The sequence below is a fragment of the Alosa alosa genome, chromosome 1 (genome assembly GCF_017589495.1).
Source record: "Alosa alosa isolate M-15738 ecotype Scorff River chromosome 1, AALO_Geno_1.1, whole genome shotgun sequence".
NCBI classification, from domain to species: Eukaryota; Metazoa; Chordata; class Actinopteri; order Clupeiformes; family Clupeidae; genus Alosa; species Alosa alosa.
In genome coordinates, this window is record NC_063189.1 from 31,094,390 (window position 1) to 31,101,162 (window position 6,773).

Below are 6,773 nucleotides of genomic sequence, written 5' to 3' on the forward strand. Positions count from 1 at the left end.
ACATGTTTGGCAAGTAGCCTAGGCTACTACAGACACAGGTGAAGAACAGTCAGCCTCAGCCAGTAGCACAACCAGATATGTACAGCCAGCTTCAAAAGCAAGCAGTCCAGACACTAAAATTGGACATTGAATAGCTGTGAAGGTAATTCACACACAATTATTTTCTTTCACCAAAATATATTTGGTAACTTCTGTAGACATCCCAAATGGGGTGGGTGTTAAAATTAGTAAAATAAATCTTTTTTGCCGTGGTATAGTCTTATTTTTTTTTTCATTTAGATGTCTTGAAAAGGTCTTAAAAGTCTTTCAATTTGCACTTGGAAAATGTGCAGAGACCCTGACGGTATGAAAATTTAACCTCACAGTTATAGTGACCAAAATTATCACGGTTTTCGGTATTATCACAGTATTTCTAAAACTGTGTTCAATATGTTCAGAAAGCACTGATAGGCCTACACAAGCTGAAATAGTTTCAAAAAGTGTCCCGTTCACTTTTTTCTTCATGTTTAATTGGCTATGTGCTTATAGCTTAACTTACCATAACTTGGAGTTTGCTATTTCTGTTATTTGGATGCAATGAGTGAGACCAAAGTAAGCGTTCAAAATAAAACTTTAGGCTACTGTATTCTCCTGATAACGTGAGTGGAATGGATTTAATGTGGATGTGAACATAAAAAGAAGCAGAGTGGCTACATGATACAGTGCACATTTTGCGGTGAAAAAGTTCCCCGCAAAGGTGTAGCCTAATCCGAATCGTAGTTAAAACCATCAATTAGACAACAGAATCAGTAGGGTACCAGTTTTGTTCCATTGTACCAGGCCTACTGTATGTCAAAAGCAGGCTCAGATGAAGCTGGGAAGGATTAAACACACCACACCGCGGTAATCAACAGTGATAATCATGATGTTTGAAATGAAAACGGTAATTATTATCGTCAACATTTTTATGTATTTTAATATTTTCACCATTATACTGGTAATCATTACATCCCTAGTTAATATGGCATTAATATGGTTTTGTTTATTTTAACTTGAATAAAACACTCCTGCTTATACACAATGTGGCTAATACACAAGAAATTACTGTAGTTGTAGTATTGGTGTGATCAGCGGAACCATTACCAGCACTGCAGCTGCTTTGTTCGGTATTCAACTTTTTGTAACATTACTGACACAAAACATGAACTCAAGCTTCAGAAACAGATTTATTTGTGAACGAAAAGCAATACAGTAAACTAGACAGCTCTTCATGGATGGACACTAGTCATGCCCATCTATAGTATAGACCTCTGAGCTATGCTTTAGTATACAAGATAGATATAGATAGATAGGCCTGACAAAAGCAAATGAATTATACAATTTGATGACACCTGGCAGAAATACCTCCTATATTCTTCTGTAACACATCAGAGCTGATGAAGTTTGTCGCTAAAGATGCTCTTTCGCTGCATGGGAGGTGTTATCCTGTCCTTCACCATCTCCTCCAGTGTGTCCAGCTTGGATCACTTGGGAGGAGATAGTCTCTTTGTATGCTTCAAGTACAGACTTAAGCTCCATTCAGACTAAGTGGCAACCAACAAGAGGCAATATATTGTTGATGTAATTCAGTGATTACAGGAGAAATAATTAGTGGTGATATGAAGTGTTGCACAACAAAGTTATAATTATTTTTACTTTTGAGGCGACATGCGACTAACAATAAGTTAATTGTTATACATGTCAATAGGGCCATATTCTCCAATTTGATGAAGTTCATACATGATGAGTTCGGACCTCGGAATAGGTACTGAAGTCAGAGTTTTGAGTTTGATTTCTTGTTCTCGTGGGTCTTACAGCAGAGGCCGTACACACAGGTGGAGGAGATGAGGGCAGAGAGTAGAGTACACACAGGATACAAGATGACCAGCAGTGACCAGCACTGACCACCATCAGGGGGAGGAGGACAGGTAGGTGCAGGGAAAGAAGCAGCATCTGTTCAAATAAATCAGCAGTGATGTACACATGATGGCACAGAATTGATGGCACTGACCACCATCAGGGGGAGCAGGGGAGGAAGCAGTATCTGTTCAAATAAGTCACAAGTAATGTAGGCTATACATTTGGCACAAGTTTTTGGTCACAAAATAACACAAAAAGGAAGACCCTATCATCTTTTACCACATTTCACTAATTGATGTTAATGTAATATACCTCATTTTGTTATTTTTAGAGTGTTGTGAGTCATTCATTGCTGATGACCATTACAGTTAAATTAATGTAATGTGAACCGGAATAATACATCAACAGAACCTGGGCTCACATAACATAGAAAGTACTAGTCCGATGTTATATACAAGGCAAATGGTCACCATGATTGTGATCTTCCAAATCGGCAACTACTGTGTACACAATGCAATTCATAGAAAAAAAAGGTAGGCGATGATAGCCTGCTTAAAATAGGCCAACTACACATTTCAAATTTATAGATAGATTTCAAACAAGTAATCATACTCTCTACAGCTCTAATCATGCTGTACAATGTAATTTGTATGATTTAGTGTTGATTCATTAATGCACATTAACATGAATACTCCACACCTATTTTACAGTAGCCTCAATTACCAATAGAGTAGGTTGACAATATTCCCACAGAAAACTACCATCACAGCACAGGACACAAACTATAGGAGGAAACTATAGGGAGTCTCACACTATAGGGTGAGTCATACAGTACTGTAGGTCCAAAACCATGTGAAAGGGTTAATTACACCAGTTATTACAGTTGTTTACAATCACTTTGCTACTATTTTCAGAACCTTGATGTCATTTTTCAAAACTCTAGACACAAAACTTGTAACACAGGCTTTCTAATGTTCAAACCATTGCATTGTGCAGTCACATCTTTAAAGAAATCTTGCACTTGCACAATCATTGGTTCAAAAAACCCACACACAAGCAACTGATAGTTTCACTGTGTCATTGTTCGTACAATGACACAATTAAATATTGTAGAACAAAGGTGATACAGGTTTCATTATGGTACTACATGTACTGTACAGTAAATACATCTCTGTAAAAGTACTGCAGTAGTAGAGAGAATACTACAGACACAGTGGAATCATTGAACAAAGTTTGTAATATATTGATGCAAAACACAATCACAACATAGGTTTATTTGAATCAAAGCTATGGGACCATAGACACAGTGTCTGATGAAGCATTGTAAAATATTAGGCTTCATCCATGGATATTGCAGTCTAATTGTTTCCACACTAATTGGTGACAATGAATCTCGTTACAGTATCTTGAAACTTTCATGATTTGCAGTAAACATGGAAGATTGTTTGTCTGTTTCCAAACAACTATGCATTAAGAGTAATGCAACAGTTACTTATCATTTTGAGCAGTTGTATCAATTGATAGTTAGATCATTGTAAGGAAATGAATAGACACTCATTTGAAATATAATGTGTGAATTGCCTTTTGAAATAGTAGTACTTTGATGTAAAGTTGTGTCATATTGAACAAGTGATTTTTGTTGAATGAACAAATGATCTAAGTTTTATGTGTATTGTATCCAAGCAATTGAGAAAAAGGTTAGAGTTTTGAAAAATGTGCATTTTGATCATTGGTTGTGAGTTTTGTGTCTAGAGTTGTGAAAAATGACATCAAGGTTCTGAAAAAAGTGACAAAGTGATTGCAAAAAACTGTAATATGTTGATACTTGGACATACCATACAGAGTGCAATCTATCAGATGCCGTAAACCAAAGATCTTAGAGCGGAGCGCTCTATAATCCTTGCCGTAAACAGCCCATTTTAAGAAAATAAACTGATTTTTAATTGTTAGTTATTTTCAAATACATCATCAGAGATCATGTCATGCTAAAGAAATTTATGAAAAATGTAACCGTTTGTAGTGGACAAAGCTAATTGTCTTACCTTCAAAGGACAACTTGTAGGTTATATTTCCATAAATATGATAAACTCTCTGATGAACTACAGTTGTTTCAATCACTTTCGTCATAGCAACAGAACAGTAGTACAACCCCAGCTCAGACTCAGTGATGTTCTTGATTAGTAGATCATGGGACTGGCTAGTGGTGTTCCATTTAAATTCGTAGGTGGAGAGCTTGTCTATATACATAATTGCTTCTTGGGTTGACATCACAAATGAAGGTTGCCTATAATGTGAACAGTTTCTATACCAATATGTTTGTGCACCTTGGGTCCAAATGCAGTCACAGTAGAGAGTAACATTATTCCCTGGCTTGATCGTTAGATCCAATTCAGTTCCTGAGACCTTCAGAGCAGATTGTATCACACCTAAAAATGACAGTTGGTACTTAATTTAATATCTGAGTTTGAATGAAGTGTTAATGAAGTGTCAGGTGTTGTCAGATTCTTGATAGCACAAAACCTAGAAACATAGCTTTGGACAGGACAGCTTTAGACAATAGAAACAAAATCTTATCCACAAGTCAAGTTGAATCATGTTAAATTTACTATCCCACTAAGGGACACTGGGCTGCAGCCAGGAGTTAGAAAATACATACAAGACATGACAAATACCACGTAAAAGACAAATCCTCGAAAAATAAAAAAAAAGATAAAAAAATGATAATAAATAATTGTAGTTATAAATTACAATTAGTTGCATATTTTGTAAACTTAAACTTACCCAGGTGAGCAATGATAGTTACTACCAGGCAGGACATGATGAGGGTCAGTGATGTGAACTCAGTGACGAGTGGAAAATATAATGGCTGCTATGCATGCTTTTCAACGAGAAGTTCAGGGTGGGAAAGAAAGGGCCCCCGGACCACCTCCCCCCCTAAAACACACACACACATTCTCTCTCTCACACACACACACACACACACACACACACACACACACACACTCACACTCACACACACACACATACTGTACACTTATTGACAGTTAGATATGATAATTACTACCAGGGAGGACATGATGAGTCACTGGTTCAGTGATGAGTTGACGAGTGGAAAATGTCACGTCTCTTATGCATGCTATTCAACAAGAAGTTCAGGGTGTGCTGAAAGGACATAGGTTTTCAGCCCCCAGACCACCTCCCCCCCTAAAACACACACACACACTCTCACTCAGACTCTCTCTCTCACACACACACACATACACACACACACACATACTGTACACTTATTGACAGTATGGATTTCTTGAATTCACACAGAACACGATATAGAACATCTTAAGTGCTTTGATCTTGTTTTTTCATTTTATCTTATTTAATTCTTTATTTTCCTTGACTTCTGTATCACCTCCACCCATCATGTCCAGTCACTCCTTATTCAGTGATATTACAGCACTTTTCACTCAATGTTTTCTTTCTACTATGCCCTGTCTTTGTTTGTTCTCTGGTGTGCAGTGTCCTCTGTGTCTGTGCCTGTGTTTATATGTAGTGTATAGCGTTCTTGAACACTGTCCTCTGTGTTTGTGCTTCTGTTTGTATGTAATTTATACCATCCATGAACCTTTTTAATTGTACAGTATCCTTGGGTGCCTTGAAAGGCCTTTATAAATAAAAATGTATTATTATTATTATTATTATTATTATTATTATTATTATTATTATTATTATTATAATTAACTCTTTGGAGCCCAGCCTATTTTCAGCATTATTTTACTACTTTTACTTTTGCTCTTATTTTGGTCGTTTCTGGACAGTCTAGGCCAGAGATTACCAATTGTTTTGGTTACAAGGACCCCTTTTGGGGGAGAACATTTTATGAGGACCCCCTTATAACAGTAACAATTAAGCATGCCATTTGTATTCTCTGAAGTTGTGGCCAGGTCCACTATTCTGTGTTTTCTGGCAGGTGTGCCAATTTGGGATTGGGATCACTTGTCGACATGGACTGACTCAAATATTTCAACACAATTATCAGCTACAGTAGTTAGCTGACAAATAAGCCAAGCTAAGCAGCAGTAGGAATGGTTCCTCATGACCTGAGTGAAGTTTTTGTGGATGAGATGTTTTATGGATGAAAAGGGGCGTCATCTGTAGATACTCTATGGCTTAGCAATTGCCAAAATTCTAATTCAAAAGAAAATAATGGGTGTGAATTTGGACACACTTTATGTGTGTCGGCCCCATAGGATTAACCCTTTGTGTACCTATAGACGTTGACGCGTTTTTGACAGTGTTATATTTGTTGTCTTTTTGATGACATTTATTGGTTGGGACAATTCAGTAGTTGCTGGATATTGATGTGGACACATCCCCACCCAATTCTAAGCCCTTGGTGGGCTAAAAGGGGAGGGGGTTTACTTAACAGTATTCAAACATGGTGGTGAAAAGAGTAATATGTGAAGATAAAACTACCTGTTATACTGTTGATGCTCATGTATTTTAGAGGCAGTAGTTGAAGCAACACTATGTAGTTTTTTATGTTCAGCATATTTGTAGTTTTTGAAAACTTCCTCATTTGCTCATTTTACAGTTTAATAGTCATGTGAAACGTACATAAACACAGCTATTGCTCCAATTAGCCACCTACGCTAGTCACTATAGCTCTGGTCCAAGACACAATTGTTGTTTAAACAAAGAATGGTAATAGTCATAGTTCGAATTACCCCCAGTGGCGCAAAAAGTGGGTAGGCCCTATGGCCTAAATGCGGCGCAGCACCGTGGGGGCGCCAAAGCGATGATAAAAAAATAAAATAAAATAATAATAATATATTTGGTATATTCTATACGTAGCTACTGTTGTACGTTTCTAAATCATTTCTGCATTTCCTCAATGTTAA